Source organism: Pseudopodoces humilis, chromosome 11, assembly GCF_049639895.1.
Source record: "Pseudopodoces humilis isolate 2021_Gansu_Grassland_sample_001 chromosome 11, ASM4963989v1, whole genome shotgun sequence".
Taxonomy (NCBI): Eukaryota; Metazoa; Chordata; class Aves; order Passeriformes; family Paridae; genus Pseudopodoces; species Pseudopodoces humilis.
In genome coordinates, this window is record NC_142210.1 from 60,024 (window position 1) to 79,975 (window position 19,952).

The window sequence follows — 19,952 nt, forward strand, 5'->3', positions numbered from 1 at the left end:
GGACCGCGCCGGGATTCAAAGGACGGCTGTGATTGGCCAGAGCGGAGCAAGGCGGGCCGGGATTGGCGGAAGCTTTGAGGCTGCGGCCCATGGGAGCGCGAGGCGCTCAGGTGGGCGGAGCCAGGGGTGCTCGCAGGGTCCACTGCTGTCATTCTTCTCAGCCGCCGGCCTGCACGGCAGCAGCTTCTTTTAGCGCTGTGTCCCCGCTCGAGCCCGGCCGTGTCACTTTACACACTTAACTCTCTTTCACCCCTCCCTGCTATTTACAGACACCGCTCCGCTCACTCCCTCCCCAGGCTCGGCAGCCGCGGAACTCCCGTAGCTCCCGCTGCCGCCTCCCCCCGTCACCAAGCGGAGCAGGGCAGGGCCCCGGTCGGGGCACAGCGGCAGTACCGCTCTGTGCCCACAAGGCGGCAGCACTGCCGCAGAGCTCAGCATAACATAACTGAATCAAAGGGAGCTCACACGAGACGGGAAAGAGGAAAGAAAAAAAACATCTGTGGAGCCCAAAAGCAGAAACTCTGTATCCGTGTGCACTAACGTCCATCATTTTATACATTTCCATTTTTTCTTTACATTTGACTTCATCCCCAACAGTTGTCTAAGAAATAATGTTATTAAATCTTTGTTTCTCTTGGTACACGGTGAGAACTTGGTGTTGCTCTGTATGTGTGGCTTTGGCTACACTTGTGGACATGTAAAGTCAGTACTTGGGAGTCCTCTGGACACATAATGGGCAAAGTGTGTCAGAAGGCCCCGGTGGATAAATTGCTGTTCTGTACATCTGTAGTAGTGCTGAGTTTTCCTTTGGTTAAGGAGACCTTAACCACTTTCACTGTGGGGAAAGCTGATGGACCCCCGACTACAGGGTGGGGGTGATGGTGCTGCCTTCTGCATGCCTTTCCTTTGTGGACACAAACCAGTGGAAAAGCAAAGCCCTGAAGCAACCAGGATCCTCCTGTGATAAATGTAACCTTGGATAAAAAATTCGTGAAAGAATAAATAAGTATATAACTAGATTTGTAACAATGTAAAAAGTATATAAAATATAGTGTGGCCGAAGAATTTCCCCAAACCCAGCAGTAACTACCCATTCAGGCGGTAACGACCCTAGGCGATGTTCATCAGCCTGAAAGAAAAAGCAGGACACGAACAATTAAGCTAAACAAAGAAAGGAGCCAGGCCGAGATGGCCATCGACTCCACACCGCACCTGGGCACCCCTTCCTGCAAACCCCGACTGAAGATGCAATCAGGCCGGACAATAAGTGGAAGCCCAGCCGAGATATCTGTCGACTCCACACCGGACTTGGATACTTCACTGTGAGAGCCCAAACCGAAGATAAAATCAAGAAGCACTCAGGACTTTTTACATACGAGAGGACTCTGCCCAGTCGTCTATTGATTCAGTTCCACGGTTCCAGGAAATTCATTCAACCAGCCATCTAAACTCTTTGTTGAACAGTAACTGCTCAGAGTTTTGGCCTCAGGACACAAAATCCCTATAAAAACCCCGGACAGTCTACCCTTCTTCGTAGATTTGGGAACACCTATACCTTTGGGTATAGACCCCTGTCCACCCAGCGCTGCGCTGTTTATTTTATTGTGGTTTTTCCTCGTTGTTTATTTTTATTATAAAAATTGTTTTATAATAAACTGTTCTTTTATTTAACCTAAATTTGCCTTTGCATTTATAACAGATTGGTGCCGTGACTCGGATCGGAGAAACTGCGGGGAATCTCACTGCCCAGGATGGGTACCCCCGCTGATTTTGGTGGCCTGGTGAGTTGAGAGCCCCCGTAGCTCGTTCCGACGTCCGAACCAAATTTAGGCTGAGATAAAAACCACAATAAAAAAGAAAAAGATCCGGATCGGAGAGCTTGGGAAGGCACGGAGCCTTCGGGAAGCCGCGGCTTGTTTTGCTCGTAAAACGTCTATTGTGCACAAAGACACCCACGCAGGAAAATAGCTGTAAGTACTGCTGGTTGAGTGGGCGATCGGGCGAGTGTGTGAGACGTGATCTGATCACGGGGCGAGTGTGGACTTCAAGGCCGCGTTTCCATCCTCCCGCGAGGGAATTGGCCGGCCGCGAAGGAAGCGATCCAGAGTGAAAGCTTTTTTTCTCGACACACACTTGTAAAAACCTGAGGCCGAAGGGTGTCTCGGGGGACTGATCGCAAGGAACTAAAAGGGGAAGGATACGTCCTGTCGAGCTTGGGAACTGGTAAACCCTTTTAGTTAACGGACCCAGGTAGAGGTCCGGAAGAGGATCAAAAGTACCGATTACAAGAGACCTCAGCTCAGCTCGCTGAAGCGTGAGTATCGGCAAAATTTTGATTCCTAGAGTAAGTACACAACGCAGAAACTGATATCGACTCACGGAGAAGTCAAAGACAGGTAAGAAAATATATTTGCGAAGTATGGGGCAGAAAAAGAGTAAGCTTCAAAGAAGAAGCACAGGGAAAAATTCCTCCGATCAGGGGGAGGAATCACCAGACATCCCGCTGGAAAGTCCCTTGGGGTGGATGCTAAAACACTGGGAAGATTGTCCCCAGAGGAAGGGGAAATCAAAGGCAAGATTGATACATTATTGTATGGAGGTTTGGGGAGGACAGGAGTTGAGAAGTCATCTCACTTGGCCAGTGTTAGGCACATTTGAAAAATGGACGTGTAATAAGTTATTCTCCTATGTGGAGAACAAGGTCCCCTCAGATCCTGAGGAGAAGGAATATGCTATGCTCTGGGTAAACGTCAGAGTAGGGCTATTCCCAATAAAACAAAAAGAAAAACGTGAGTCGAGAGCTGAGTCCTGGGAACCCCTCGACCACTTACCACTCCCATATCATGGACCGGCGGGACCTTCCTCTGCAGATCAAGTGGTGCCTTCAGCACCCTTGGGCCCCCGAGACCAACCCACTGAGATACGTGTGTCTCAAGCGGGAGACTCGGGGCCGGCAGCAATGCTGGCAGCCCTTCCCCTTTCCCCGCCTGCAAACACCGTAGCCACAGCAGCCTCTTCGGAGGTTTCTCCTGCACAAGGCTGGGGATCACCCTATCCGTCCTTGCCGGTCCAGCCGCCACAACCGGGACCCTCCCATACAACGGAGGGGATCCCTCCCATCAGCCGGGTGGCGGCGGAGTTCCCACAATTGATAACGGGGAGGCAACCCACAATCACCAACTCCCCTCCCGCAAGTAGAACCCGTTTGAGAGCGAGAATGATGGATAATGAATGGGGAGAGAGTGAAGAGGGGCATCGGTTGTTCCCTCTTAGGGAAGTACCGACGGCCCCGGGAGTGATCAGTTTTGTGAATGTCCCCCTTAACTCTGGAGATGTAAGGGCATTTAAAAAAGAGATGGGGTGGTTGTTGGATGATCCTTTTGGTGTGGCTGAGAGGTTAGACGAATTTTTAGGGAGTAGTATTTATACCTTTGATGATCTTATGGCAATCCTGAGATCATTGTTTAATCAGGAGGAAAGAAAGATGATTAAACAAGCCGGTATCAGAGACTGGGACAGACGCAATCCACAGGGGATGCCAGGTAACCAGAAATGGCCTAGTGTAAGCCCGAGCTGGAATGCACAGACGGAGGAAGGCAGACGGAACATGAGGGATTTAAGGAGCATAATTGTACAAGGTATAAGAGAAGCGGTCCCTAGGGGCCAGAATATTAGCAAAGTTTTTGGAGAGTGTCAAGGGAAAGAGGAACCACCCACTGAATGGATCGAGAGATTACGGCGAAGTTTACAGATTTACTCTGGGACTGACCCAAACTCTCCTGTGGGGGAGGTTCTGTTAAAAACACAATTCATTGCTAAATCTTGGGAGGACATTAGGAGAAAATTAGAAAAGATCGAGGGGTGGCAAGATAAAAGTCTTCAGGAGCTCCTAAGGGAAGCTCAAAAAGTATACATGAGGAGAGAAGATGAGAAGCAGAAATTGCAAGCTAAGGTTTTAGTAACTGCAGTGAAAGAGGTCCAGAAACAAGAGCAGATGCAGGGTAAGTTTAAAACACTACCCGGAAAAAGTCGAGGTTCTCACCGGGCAGCCCCGGCCCCACGGAGAGAACCCCCTGAATGCTACTACTGTAAAAAGGTAGGACACGTTCAGTGGAATTGTAAACAAAGAATAAAAGATGAGAAAATTTTTCAGGAAGATTAGGAGTGTCAGGGGCTCTTTAATTTGGGGACCGGAACATCCAAGGAGCCCTTGATAAAATTAAAAGTGGGCCCCCAACGACAGGAGGTAAGTTTTCTTGTGGATACTGGGGCAGAGAGAAGTACCCTGCAAAAATTGCCATACGGATGTGTGGCTAGCAGAGAAAAAGTTTTTGTAATCGGTGCAAAGGGAGACCCCTTTGAAGTACCTGTAATAAAAGATGTGGAAATAGAATCTGAAAATAAAATTTGCTTAGGGAATTTACTATTAGTGGAAGAAGCAGATTACAATTTGTTGAGAAGAGACATGATTGTCGCTTTAAGAATTAATATCATGATTAAAAATTCTGAATTGGTGGTGAAAATATTTAAGTTGACTCCTAAAGATGAGGAGAAAATAAACCCTGAAGTATGACATTCAAAGGGAGAGGTAGGAAAGCTAGATATCAAACCTATCAAAATAGAAATCGAGAACTCTGAGGACCCTATAAGGGTTAAACAGTATCCCATCCCGATGGAGGGGAGAAGGGGGTTGAAACAAATAATTGATGACCTCCTAAAAGGGGGTACTTTAGAACCTTGCATGTCTCAACACAACACCCCCATCCTGGCTGTAAAGAAGACGGATGGCAGCTTCCGATTGGTCCAGGACCTACGAGCGGTAAACGCTAGGACCCGGACTAGATTTCCGGTGGTGGCCAACCCCTATACTTTACTGAATAGACTCACACCAGAAGATGTGTGGTATAGTGTGATTGATTTGAAAGATGCTTTTTGGACTTGCCCTCTGGATGAAAGGAGTAGAGATTATTTTGCATTTCAGTGGGAGGACCCAGATACAAACCGTAAGCAACAGCTAAGGTGGACGGTCCTCCCCCAGGGGTTCGTGGAGTCTCCGAACCTTTTCAGACAAGCTTTAGAACAAATGTTAACCCAATTTGCTCTTGAGGACAGGACAAAGCTTTTGCAGTATGTAGATGACTTGCTAATAGCTAGACCGACTGAAGAGAGCGTGAGAAAAAGCACGATTGCCTTGTTAAACTTTCTAGGAAAGAAAGGTTTGAAAGTCTCAAAATCCAAGCTGCAATTCACAGAGCCTGAAATAAAATACCTTGGACACTGGATATCTCAAGGGAAAAAAAAATTGGACCCAGAGAGGGTAGCAGGCATCCTTGCATTGCCTGCACCAAAAACAAAAAGGCAAATTAGACAAATTCTAGGGCTCTTGGGATATTGCAGGGAGTGGATTGAGGGTTTCAGTGAAAAAGTGAAGTTTTTGTATGAAAGATTAAACACTGACAAGCTGAAGTAGACTGAACAAAATGAGTCTAATTTCCAGAAATTAAAAACTATTCTTATGACTGCCCCGGTACTAACTCTACCAGATACGAATAAAGAATTCCAGTTGTTTGTGGATGTGAGTGGACAAACAGCACAGGGAGTCCTGACTCAGGAATGGGCAGGCAAAAGGAAGCCTATAGGGTTTCTTTCAAAAATCTTAGATCCAGTCAGTCGGGGTTGGCCTACGTGTTTACAAGCAATTGTAGCAGTGGCTCTGTTAGTGGGAAAAGCGAAGAAAATAACTTTTGGGGCTCCCCTGGTAGTTTACACTCCCTACGATGTGAGAAACATATTGCAGCAAAAAGCAGAGAAGTGGCTGACTGATTCCAGGCCTCTAAAATATGAAGCCATCTTAATCAGCTCACCCAGTTTAGAATTGAAAACCACTTCTGCACAAAATCCTGCTCAGTTTTTATTCGGTGAACCTCTAGAGAAATTAGTACATGATTGTTCTGAGATCGTGAAGCTGCAGACCAGAATAAGACCGGACTTAGAGGATCAAGAGTTGGAAGGGGGAGAGAAGTGGTTTGTAGATGGATCTTTGAAAATTATTGAGGGAAAAAGAAAATCAGGATATGCGATAATAAATAGTGCATCCGGAGAGGTTGTAGAATCTGGTCCTTTGAAAACAAGCTGGTCTGCACAAGCTTGTGAGCTCTATGCTCTCCTGAGAGCCCTCCGGAAGTTGAAAAGAAAGAGAGAGACCATATACACAGATTCACGGTATGCTTTCGGTGTGGTACACACTTTTGGGAAAATTTGAGAAGAAAGAGGTCTGATAAATACTAAAGGAAAAGACCTAATTCATGGGGAAATAATCCGACAGATTCTAGAGGCTGTCCGAGAACCAAAAGAAATATCAGTTGTCCATGTAAAAAGACATCAGACAGGGTTGCAGTTTCAAACCCGAGGTAACAACCTAGCCAATAAAGAGGCAAAACGAGCAGCTCTGCTCACCGTAAGTATTCCCGAGGTGACTCCGGAAAAATCGCCTGAAATCCCCATGCTCCCTTCAGAGAAAGAGATTGAAGAATTCAAGAAAATAGGGGGAGTCATGAAACAGAGAAAATGGTGGTTACCTGATGGGAGGGAACTAATCCCGAAGGGAGTGGCAAGGAGAGTGTTACAAAGACTACACAAACAGACCCATTGGGGAACTCAGGCACTGGCCGATCAGTTCCTGAAATTTTTCGGGTGCAAGGGGATTTTTGAAATTGCCAAGCAAGAGGTACAGGGGTGTGTAGTTTGCCAAAAAGTGAATAGATCCAACTCCAAACAAACTGTTTGGGGAGGGCGTCCTCTCTCATACAGACCATTTGAGAAGATCCAGGTGGACTTCACCGAATTACCAAAAATCGGTAGATATAAATTCTTATTAGTAATAGTTGACAAACTAACGCACTGGGTAGAAGCCTTTCCCAGGGCAAGGGCTACAGCCCAAACAGTATCAAAAATTCTATTAGAAGAAATCATCCCTAGGTATGGGATAGTGGATTGTATTGATTCGGATCAAGGAACTCATTTCACTTCAAAAATTATAAAACAAATTTCAGAAGCCCTGGGTATTAAGTGGCAATACCACACTCCCTGGCATCCTCAGAGTTCAGGGCAGGTGGAAAGAATGAACCAAACACTTAAATCCCAATTGTCTAAACTCATGATAGAGATGAAAATGTCATGGATTAAGTGTCTCCCCCTTGCTTTGCTAAATATTAGAACAATACCCCATTCTGAAACGGGTCTGTCCCCTTTTGAAATGTTGTATGGGATGCCATACAAACATGGAATGCCAGTAGGACACCCTCAAGTGGAGGATGTGCAAATACAACCATATCTCATTGCTATCAACAAAAATTTACAAGAATTGCGAAAACGAGGACTGATCCCCCAAAGCACCACTCTGGGATTCGCAATACACCAGATACAGCCTGGGGATAAAGTCCTCGTCAAAGCTTGGAAGGAGCTTCCCCTCACCCCCCATTGGGAAGGACCGTTCCTTGTTCTCCTGACCACAGACACAGCTGTCTGGACCGCAGAAAGAGGTTGGACACACTCATCTCAAGTAAAAAAAGTAAAGGAATACGACACCTCCAAGTGGAAAGTCACCACCCCTCCGGGAGAACTGAAAATTAAACTTCGGCGTCATCACAAATGACCAGTGACGACCAGATAAGTTGTATCAACCCTGAGTGTGATTGTTTTCCGTTTATACATTTTAAGTGCGCTTATTGTAACCAGATTTGGGTAACCCACTGTTGGGGAGGGTACAAACCTAAGAGATTGTGTACAAAGTGTCTAGAAAAAGAACAGGATTTGACTAGCCGTCTCTTAATACTTGCCACCAGGGCGGGATTGTTAGAACTCGACTCTCCTGAGTGGTTCCTACTTTTTCAAAAAGGGGTAAGGGGGAAGCTAGACTCCAAGGCAGAAGCTTTGGAAATCGAGTGCCGAAAGACAATAAAGGTACCGTGCAGGACAGACACGATTAAGTCGTCTCGGTGGGCTGCTTTCAAAAGAAGGTACGCCATAAGGACTACAAGGGCCCCTGAAGAATATCCTTGCTGCCGAGAAGATAGTAATCCCCGCCGTATATTTTTATATAGGCGAAGGGCAAAGCAGAGGGATACACCGGTAAGGAATCCTGATAGTCCTGAATCTAGCCATGTGCTTGACCAAGGGAATGAGTCCCGAGGTACCTCTGGGGGAGCGTCCCCTAGAGAAGTGTGAGCAGTGTCAGACTGCCACAGATGCCGGACGAATAATTGACTGTCCTCCAGAACAACAAAAGGGGTTTTGTTTATCCAACGGCACTCGGTATAATCTCTGTGAACTAAAGGGGGAGGTCTAGTGTTATCACTCAAGGGCAAGTTTTAAAGACGGGCAGTCTAAAACTCCTATGAGAAGAAAAACCAAAGCTACCCACTTCAGGTATAGGAGAGAAGTGGGAATGCTTCCTCCGATTCCAATCTGCAGCCAATGTAACAAAACTGTCTGGATAAGAGGAAAAAGACAATCCACCTTTTTAGCATATTATAAAGTCAACCCTTTATGTTACAATAAAGCAAACTTAAAAATGTGTACCATAGGGAGGAAAGTGTATTGAGAAGGTAAAAATTTAAAACATGAAGAGAAAGCCTCCTTTAGTAATGAACCGATAATTGATTTGTTGAAAAGTGATGATGACCGAGTATGTTTGCAATTCAACCAAGTGTTCTGCTTCTCCAGAGATGAGGAAGAGATGGACCCTGAAAACAAAATAAAACAACTAACCCTAGAATTAAAGAGGCGAGAAGTGGAAATTCGGAAAAAGAGACTAGAACAAGAGAGGCTTAACTCTCTTAGTGAGCACTATGAGCAATTAGAGAGACAATACAGCAATTGGGGATTGCCAGCCCCCAACCAGAATCTTTTCATAGACCTAATGCAAGAAATAGCCACAGAATTAGGTCTATCTAACTGTTGGATCTGTGGCGGTTTAAAATCGGCTGAAAGGTACCCTTGGAAGGGAGAGGGACTCACCCCAGAGCAACTCCTAAAATGAGAAAGCTCTAAAATGTCAAAAACAAAACGAAGACCCGAGGGATGGGTTATAGACCAAAAGATAATCGGTACCGTCTGCATTAGCAGAGAAAGAAAAGAATTCACTGATTTAGTAGGCTATACCCCGTGTGTAAGCACACTCACAGTGAATTCTGACAGTAAATCAAAAACTTGGCAACCTGAACCACCCGCGGGCTATTGGAGTCGCACCCGGGGTAATCACTGCGAATGAGTTGAAATAATTGAACTATGTTGGTACAAAAGCTCCGGGGCCAATCCCTTCCAAGCACTAGAAGGCCTGAAAGAATATTGGGATGATCCAGCAAGAACAAACAAAGGCTGGGAAGCTCCCGATGGCATTTACTGGTTATGTGGCAAAAAAGCATATAGTGAACTACCTAAGAAATGGAAGGGGTCTTGCACTCTCGGAATAATTAAACCCTTTTTCTTTACCCAGAACAGAAAGTAAATTGCTGGGAGCTCCCCTCTTTGAAACATTAAATAGACAAAAAAGAGAATTAAAACAGGAACTACCCATGGCAGGAGGCAGTCAGAAATGGAAAGAAGAAAAATGGCCTGCCGAAAGGATCATTAAGTATTATGGGCCTGCCACTTGAGCAAACGATGGCAGTTGGGGTTACAAGACTCCCATTTACCTTCTCAACAGACTTATCAGGTTACAAGCAGTAGTAGAAGTGGTTTCCAACCACACCTCGGAGGCCCTAGAACTCCTAGCGAAGCAACATTCACAAATGAGAGCCTTTGTGTACCAAAACAGATTAGCTCTCGATTATTTGTTAGCCGAAGAAGGAAGAGTATGCGGTAAATACAATGAATCCGAGTGTTGCATGGAAATAGATAATTATGGAGAGACAATAAAAGGACTAGCTGCCAAAATAAAAAAGGTAGCACATGTGCCCGTTCAAAAATGGAACTCAATTCTGCAAGCCTCCTGGTGGGACCAGATATTTAGACAGGGGGCTTGGTGGAAAAAGTTAGTGTTCTTTATATCTTGTTCAATTGCCGGAATCATCTTTCTCCCGTGTTTGATTCCTTGCTTCATCAGGTTGATTCATTCTGTTGTGCAAGGAATGCAAATTGCCACTCTTCCAATTGACCCAGAAAAAGCACCAGGGAAACCCACTCTTTTCTCTAAACTAATGAAGTTAGAGGAGAAAAGAGAGAACCAGAAAGCAGTTGAAGCCTTAAAGAAATTTGAAAATAAAAACAAACCTTCTCAAGAATACTGTGAGAATTCACTTACAGACTGGGAATAAGACAAATATAGTTAAAACTACGCAGTTCTCCCTCACTAAAAATGAATGAAATAACACGAATTTTAAATGTGATAAATTATTAGGCAGGGGACTGTGATAAATGTAACCTTGGATAAAAAATTCGTGAAAGAATAAATAAGTATATAACTAGATTTGTAACAATGTAAAAAGTATATAAAATATAGTGTGGCCGAAGAATTTCCCCAAACCCAGCAGTAACTACCCATTCAGGCGGTAACGACCCTAGGTGACGTTCATCAGCCTGAAAGAAAAAGCAGGACACGAACAATTAAGCTAAACAAAGAAAGGAGCCAGGCCGAGATGGCCATCGACTCCACACCTGGGCACCCCTCCCTGCAAACCTCGACTGAAGATGCAATCAGGCCGGACAATAAGTGGAAGCCCAGCCGAGATATCTGTCGACTCCACACCGGACTTGGATACTTCACTCTAAGAGCCCAACCGAAGATACAATCAAGAAGCACTCAGAACTTTTACATACGAGAGGACTCTGCCCAGTCGTCTATTGATTCAGTTCCACGGTTCCAAGAAATTCATTCAACCAGCCATCTAAACTCTTTGTTGAACAGTAACTGCTCAGAGTTTTGGCCTCAGAACACAAAATCCCTATAAAAACCCCGGACAGTCTACCCTCCTTCGTAGATTTGGGAACACCTATACCTTTGGGTATAGACCCCTGTCCACCCAGCGCTGCGCTGTTTATTTTATTGTGGTTTTTCCTCGTTGTTTATTTTTATTATAAAAATTGTTTTATAATAAACTGTTCTTTTATTTAACCTAAATTTGCCTTTGCATTTATAACACTCCTGAGAGGGCCACTCCGTTCCAGCAGCAGTGCTGAACACACTCCCCCTCTTCTCCCAGCCCTGGCCAGCACTACAGCAGGCAGAGGAGGGAGCTACCTGGGGAAAATGGAATCTTGGCCCTGCTCCACCAGGTACCAACCTCTTCCTCTGCCAGACAATGTGCCTTCACACAAAAGACGAGTCCCCAAAGGATGGGCCTTGCAGGCTCTTGCCTTGGAGTGGGAGCAGCTCCAGCCCGCTTTTATTCTGGTGGCAGCTTGCTTCCTCCCAAGGTAGAGACTGGTGCTCCCAGGGTGAGCACTCCCGGTGAAATGGCCAGGCCTCCCAGCCCTGCAGTTTAAAAATGACCACAGACACACAGAGAGAACCATGGACAGGTGAGAAAGAAATGCTCCGTGAGGCGAGGCTGGCTTGAACAGCTGCATCCTGGGCATTGCTTTGCCGTCTCCCATCACCCAGCTCTGCAGCCAAGAGGCCCCTGTGGTCTGTAGCACCCGCCTGGTGTACGTGGGACCGCTCGGGGAAGGCGGCCAGAGCAGGACGTACTGGGGACCCGGCTGCAGCAGCCACGTAGAAATGCTGTGAGGTCCAGAGACACCGAGCGGTTCGGCCAGCCCGGGTCACAGCCACGCTGGAAGGGGAGAGGAAGCTGAGAGTACGGGATGGGATCACACTTTGTTCCAAGGCAGGTAAATTCCCCATCATTTTTCCTTGTTATTTTGAACTCTAACAGCATCAAACACTTTGTGCTTCTCTGCGTTTAACATACAGGTTTCCAGTGAGTTGGCTGCTCACGGTTTTTCTCTGTTTCACCACAAAATCGGTTGTAAGATCTTTTGGATCAAATCCCAACATCTCCCTTTACTCGTGGATTAGGAAGGAAAATGTTGAAATATGCCTATAAAATACCTGTGAAGAAAAATCAAAAAGGGTTGGGGTGGGCAAGTTTTTAAAATGCAAGTAATCAGATTTCACTCCAATGAACTTGACTGTTCAGTGAAATGGTTTGATAATGAAATCATCACATACACACACACACAATATAACCGTAATACATCTACTAGACACATCTCAATTCTGTACTTGATTATATAATGGCTTACACCATTCATAAACAACAATGGGCCAAAAATCACATTCAGTTTTCTGACAGTGACATTAAGCTTTGGCTGAAATAAAAGTCAGGTTTGCTACACTGCATGTGCGCAAATCCACAGGTGAATCACGAGCCCCCGTCCTTATGGAGTTCCAGCTCCTCCAGAGAGGCTTCAAACCTCACCATCTCAGGCAGCAGTTTCTTGAGCAGTTCAATTCCCCCGGCAGGACCCGCTCCCTCCTCATCACCGCTGCTCACACCTGGGGCTTCCCTGAGCCCTCATCATCCTCACAGCTCCCCTGCCGGAGGATGTTTTAGGGGGAGGGTTTCTCTCAGCTCACTTAGGTATGGAGCAGCTGGAGGAGAGGGGTTTATGGTGGGCTCCCGGAGGTGTCTCATGGAACGATGTTGGGAGCATCTCGTAGGGTCTGGGGGATCACCTGGATGCACTTGGATGCGGAGCATTGCTTAAAGGAGGTGTCAAGGGACAAACCTTTGTGCCAAGAAACAGCAGATGAGCCAGCGTGGATTTGCAAGGGGGGACTTTTCTTCTTCCACCTTTTGACTTCATTTTGGCATTCTCTCCCCAGTCCCCCTAAAAAAAAAATAAAAAATAGGGGCTATCAGGATAAAAGGAGTTAAAATTGAGGGAAGAAACTGCTCCTCCATTATTGTCTGTGTTTAAATTGGGGGGAGTCCCCTTTCACCTGTGATTTTGAGGGTACAGATAGCAGGAAAACCTGCCTATTTCTGGGTGTTAGGTATATCAGTTGACAGGGAAACCCTTTGGTCGATTTTAATTGGAAGGGGAAAAATATTGATGCCATATAATGGGTTTGATTTGAGGGTACCTCCCTCATTGTCATCATCCTGCGGTTTAAACTGAGGAGGAAGCCTGGTTGTCTGCCCTTTATAAGGGTTTGGATTGTGGTAAAAATCCCCCTTTTCCCGTCATTTGAGCAATTTAATTCGAGGAAAATCCCTCCTTTTCTGCTGTTGTAGGGGATTAAATTGAAGGGTGGAGCACACACTTAGCAGCGGCTTTACATCGGGCTGTGCCGCTGCTTTTGAGAGCGCTTCTGCCCCCCGGCACCAAACGTCTTGCACGGGAGCACTCCTGGCATTCCCCGGGGAATTGCTGAGGTGCAGCAGGAATTTGGCGGCTGGGCAGCCCCCGGGGAGCGGCAGAGCCGTGCTGAGGCGGGGCGAGCTCTGCCGGGCCGGCAGGCGGGAGCCGCGGCGCGGAGCTGTGTCCGTCCCGGCCGCTCCGCCCGCTCCGGGCGCGGGGCTCGGGCACCGCCGGGGTCCCTTTGGGCCAGTCCCGGTGCCCCTGGGCTAGTTCAATATAGTATATAAATATGAATATAAATTTGATAAAAATAAGCATTAAAAATATTTAAATAACCATTTAAGGTGAAGGGGATTTTTTTTTTTTTATTTGGTTACAGGCCGGGCTTTTAAATAAATAATATAGAAATGAAAATATAGAAATCTATAATAAAGATATAAATATAGGGAGATATGTATATATAGACATAAAAAAGAAATAAATACTAGTAACAAATATATACAAATAGATTAATATTCAATATGAAAAATATATGGATAGATGTTAATATATTTTAATATCTATTATGCATTATATATGTGTATAAATACAGAAGATCAATATGATAGAAATAAATATTAAATACATTTAAATGAAGGGGTATTTTGTTTTTTATTTGGTTAGAGGCGGGGCTTGCTAAGTTTCGATGGGGGGTTTTTTGGGGCGTTCCTTGGAGAAGAGTTTTTGGAAGGGGGTTGCACGCGTTGTTTCTTGCCTCGCTTCTCTGCACTTGCGGGGGCGCGCCCCGCCCAGCCCCGGGCTGAGCTCTGCGGCAGTGCTGCCGCCTTGTGGGCACAGAGCGGTACTGCAGCTCTGCTCCGAGCCGGGCGAGTGGGGCCGAGCCGAACCGAGCGGAACCGAGCCGAGCCGAGCCAAGCCGCACAGGCCGGGCCGAGCCGAGTCAAAGGGGGCAGGGCGGGTCGGGCCGAGCCGAGCCGAAGCGGGCCGGGCCGGCCCAGGCCGAACCGAGCCGAAGTCGAAGCCGGGTCGAAGCGGGCCGCGGCAAGGATCCCGGCTGAGAGACGTCGGCACCGCTGCCTGTCGGCGCCCGGCCGGCTCGCGCCTGGCCCCGGCAGCGCTGAGCACACAGCCCGTGTCCGCACGGCCGGAAAATCCGCGGAGAATTGCGCCGGAGCGGCGTCGGCGTCGGGGCGTTTGTCAGGCAGTCGAATGCACGCACCCACCGCCTGGGGTCCTTGCAGTTCCCCGCCCCTCAGCGCGTCTGTCTAACTTACTTGCCTGAACGAAAAACCGGACGACGCCGACCGACTCCGAGCACTCCGCCCGATTTTCCGCCGCCTTTCCCGGGGCGAGGACGATGGCGGCGGGGCTCAGCGGCTCCGTAGCTGGGTGGCGGCCGCGCCTGCGGCGGCAGGCATTGGAGTCGACGCCTCTGCCGGGGTCCTGCCGGCCGGCCGCAAACTCCAGTGTGGCAATAAGCCCGACCCGGCTCCTGCGGGGGGGTTCCAGCTCGGCTCGGTTCGGCTCGGCTCGGCACGGCTCGGCTCCGCACGGCTCGGCACGGCTCGGCCCCTTCGGCTCGGCTCGGCACGGCTCGTCCCGCCCGGCCCGGTTCCGGCTCGGAGCACAGCTGCAGTACCGCTCTGTGCCCACAAGGCGGCAGCACTGCCGCAGAGCTCAGCCCGGGGCTGGGCGGGGCGCGCTCTGCGCGTGCAGAGAAGCGAGGCAAGAAAGGGCTTCCTCCGCACTCCAGGTGGGTTTTTTCTTCAAAAGCATGCCGCAAAGTGTTCCTTCTTGTCCCAAATCCCTCCCCGTTGGCTTCAAAAGTGATATTCCCATGGGTTTCGAGGCAAAGTAGTATGGTAAAATAATTCCTGTGTCTTAGTTTAGGGCAAATTTGGCAGAGAGCTTTTAAATGAGGTTCTCCTAGGAAAGCAAAATGTAAACGACTTCTTTTTTCAGCTGGTTTGGAAAAGAAGAGATTTTTTTGGAGAGAAGTGGAAAAAGCTGTTTATTTAACAGAAATTGAATAATATTAAACAATGAAACTTTTCAGTGTTCGATGGAATGGCAAATCTAGGAAGAAAAGTTTTTTTCATGTGGTGTAGCTCATCTCGCTCAGGTTCTTATCGGTCCCTTCGGCGCCGGATAGTATCGAGGCCGAGGCCCCGGCCTGAGTTCTCGGGCTCTGTCTGGGTGTTTTTCAGTCTAGAGCAGGTTTGCACAGATCTAAGAAAAAAGGAAAAAAAAAAGTCCAGGGAACTTTCTTGTCTCATCTAGCTAAAAGTAACTAAAAGCTAAAGAGAAGCTCTGTCTTGCAGTCTGTCTGTGCTGCAGACCCCACAGTCCAGGAGCAGCATGCGGGGGAGCGATGCTTTCTTTCAACACAAACTGCGCATTTCTTCTTCCTCTCTTTCGTTCTCAGAGCCAGTCTTAAAGGTGCAGAACTTAATAGATAGCATAAACCAGGCGATTTGGGATACCGGTATCATAAAGTCGCGCCCCAGGACACCTGTCATAAATGTTTTACGAAAGTGTTAAGGTTCAGTCACAGGAAAATGGGACATGAATTGGAGTGCTTGATATAGTTAAAATTCCTAAGAGAAGCTGACTCTCATGATACTACCAAACAAATGACACGGACCTCAGTCTTGTAAGGATCTGGCTCTTCACTTGGGGTATGGCATGTTTTCAGAAGTGGACCGAACAGTTGTCTGCTAGCCAGGCGTTGTTCACTGAGAATGACCTCTGAAAGGCAGAAATGCAGCTCGGGTACCATATTTGAGCGTGATTTGTCCTGTAAAAGCAAACATGAAGTCCAAATGGCTCCATAACACACCTTTCTTCGCAGTGGCGCTTGAAACATTGGCCCAGTGGTTCTGCCTGATGTCCAAAGAGAAATTTACTCACCGCAGCTTTGGGCCCAGGGCTTTTCTGTCTTTTTGCCATGTTCCTCTGAGAAGCATCTCTCCTTTTATGTTTTTTCGCAGACTTGTAAAAATCCCAGAAGGAAAAAAAAATCAGAGAAAGCAAAGGGTGTTAGATACATTGGTTCTCATAATGAAAGCCCAAAAAAAAGAGAAAACAAATCTCTAACCACCAGTATTAGTGGTCACTAGAGATAAAGAAAGGGGTCCCCAGAAACGTAATGGGTGGCTTATCACTTAAAAGTTGAGTAAAGCAGTCTCTAACTGGCACTGTCCCAGGTTCACTGTATCCAATGCCCCATTGTATAACCCAGCACACCTCCACAGGCTCTGGGCTGTGAGCCAAAGCAGTCTCCTTCTCAGCTTCTGGGAGTGGAGCCCAAACAGCCTCAGAATCAGGGAAACTGGTAACTCTGCCTCTCATGGGTGAGCAGAGAGGCAGAGGTTGGTTGTATTTAAAATGCTCACTAGAAATAACAAAACTGGAGACGTACTGATCACAGCAACAGTGGGTCCCAAACATGCGCCTATTACTTCTGTAGTTAACACTAGAGCCCAAATTTCTGTGTTGACCAATACAGACTAGTACAGGATTTGAGAGCAATAAATGGAATAATTAAAGATATTTACCCATTGGTAGCTAATCCTTGCACACTGTTAACATCCATAAAAGAGAAATGTAAATGGCTTAAGGTAGTTGATTTAAAAGATGTCTTTTTCTGCATACCCCTTGACAAAGAAAGTAGGAAACTGTTTGCCTTTGAATGAGAAAGTCCAGAAAATGGAAGGAAAACTCAGCTCACCTGGACACGACTCCCACAAGGATACAAGAACAGTCCAACCCTATTTGGAAGTCAGCTGGGGAAGGAGCTGGAGATTTTGACCAAGAATGGGCGAGTACTGAGAGAACAATACCTGCTGTTACAGTATGTTGATGATGTACTGATAGCTACAGAAGAGAAAATAACCTGCATAAATTGAAATTTTAAATCAGCTGGGAATGGGAAGATATAAGGTGTCTAAAGAAAAGGCACAAATAGCCAGGCAGACTGTGATTTACCTGGGATGTGAAATCTCACAAGGGCAATGTAAGCTGGGTACTAATTGTATTCAAGCTATTTGTGCTATTCCAGAACCCCAGAACCTACATGAGCTACAAGTTTTCCTTGAGATGACAGGGTGGTGCCGTGGATCATGGACTATGGACTAATTGCAGAACCCCTGTATGAAGCCCACAAGACGCAGCTGTTTACCTGGGGCAAACCACAGAAGGAGGCCTTCCTCAAACTGAAGGAGGCATTGACAACTGCTCCAGCGTTAGGATTGCCAGATTTGTCCAAAGATTTTCACCTGTTTGTGCATGAAAGATCACACCCAGCACTGGGAGTGCTGACCCAAGGTTTGGGAAGCTGGAAAAGGCCGGTGGACTGCTTTTCCAAACAGCTTGACAAGGTGAGTGCTGGATGGCCTTCTTGCCTGTGGGCAGTTGCAGCCACCGTGATGCTGACACAAGAAGCCAGGAAACTCACGATGGGGAGACACATAGATGTCTATGTGCCACACATGGTGAGCACTGTTTTAGAACAAAAGGGGGGCCATTGGCTATCTCCAAGCACGATGATGAAATTCCAGGTAATCCTGACTGAGCAGGATGATGTCACACTAAAGACAACTGACCTCTTGAATCCAGCTCTGTTCCTAGGTACCACAACTGAAGAAGGCCCATTAGAGCATGACTGTGTAGAAGGAATAGAGGACACCTATTTGGCAAGAGAAGACCTGAGAGACATCCCACTGGAGCAAGCAGAGTGAGAGCTATTCACAGATGGAAGCAGCTTGGTGGAGAACGGGACCAGATACGCTGGATATGTGGTAACAACAGTCAGTACAGTGGTGGAGGCAAAAGCATTATCAGCAAATCCAGCTGCCCAGATGTAAGAGACGGTCCGAAAATTCCCTCATCTGTCTCACAACCGTCTCAAGGACAGAGACTGAGACCCTGAATATCACAAGGGACTTGGTTTGGGGGTTTGGGCCTAGCTGAGATGGATGTTTGCCAAGTGATTGTTTGCAGGTGGTTGCACGGTACACTGCTCTCGTTCCTGCTGGTGAGCAGAGGCTTGTGCGTGGTACCCTGTGCAATGGGTTTTCCACGACACCTTGCCCTCGTTCCTGCTGGTGAGCAAAGACTTGCAAGACATGGATTGCTCTGTACCCTACACCTGCTCCCCACACAATGGAATTCATCACAATGATCACCAATCTCATCTGGTTTTGGCTCTGCGCCCCTCGCTTTGCGAAAGACTATAAAATTATACCCCAAACTTACCTGCCTTGGAGATCTCCCCAACAGACAGAAGGCTCTGCATCCTTGGACAGCTGAGTGGACTTCGACGTTGGTAGCTATAATCCCCTTACTCTCTTTTCCTTATGCTTTGCTTTCTCCTCTTTTCCCTCTATCGCATTTTAGTGCTGATGAGCACTCAGTAAAGTGTGTTTTGCTGTTTAAGTCCTTGGTTTGCTGATAATCTTTTGTACTCTAAGACTAACTAAAAGAACCACATCACGAATCCCACCTTGCGGATCATGACACAGGGTCCTGTACTTTAGAGGTGAACTTCTAAACATCAGAGAATTTCCCCAAAACCTGGCCCATTTTCTCCCATGTTTTGCATGTCTATTCACCCTTGGGAGCGAATCTCTGAATGACCTCCCTAGAAATCCGTCCCAACTCTCAACGTGGTATGGAGCCCACTGAGTAGGCCTGGCAGACAGCAACAAGAACACGCTTTCCTTAACTTACAAAGGGAATTCAAAACTCTCAAAAGCTCTTGTAACAGGCCTGAGGGAGGAAGAAGGGGTGAAAAGCTGGGGAAAATCATCCTTCCCTGTTCTCCCTGGATAGCAATACTGAATAGTCACCAAGAGGCCCTCACTGCCCTCAGTGTTGTCATAAACTGGTGTCCCATAATACAGCAACAATCCTGATTGCTCTCCTTGCTCTGAAAAAACTCCCCATAAGGAGCATGTATGGCAATATATACAGCTAGGGTCCACACCCACATGAACAGTCCAAGTAACATTGTGACCGAATATAGAAAATGCTTGGATCAAACCTGTTTCTAACCTGCTCTGGGCAGATCTGTGGTTATCTCACCCCTTTGTGCTCCCACACTGCGGCTGAATTAAGGCAGTCCTGGTTTAGGAATGTTTTTCCACAATTTAGCTGTTCCCACGGAAACTTCAAACCAGGCTGCCAATCACTCACTCCCTCTTCCTCTCTCTCTTTTCTGCATCAGTATAGAGAAGAGAACTGGAAGCACAAAACGTTGTAAGAACAATTTACTGGAAACAGCAATGAGATATGAAAAGGACTGGTAAACAGCAACCATGTTAAATAACAGAAATTATACAAAAGAGAGAGTTCTTCACATGGAAAAATGCTTACCCATGGAGCCTAATCCCATTCACTGCCACACCAACCCTGTCCTTTTGTCTGCTGCAAAAATTAACCCTGTCCTGGCTGGAACATATTACCAAATTTTCAAACATATTACCACAAATTAATATTGAATATAATAATGAAGCATAATAAACACAAAATAGCTTTTTAGCAATTTTTATTACAGTTTTGGCTAATTGTAGTACATAGATTATAATAGGTTTTTGTACCAAGAACAAGTAATTTTTGCTATCAACTATAAAGCTCTGCAAATT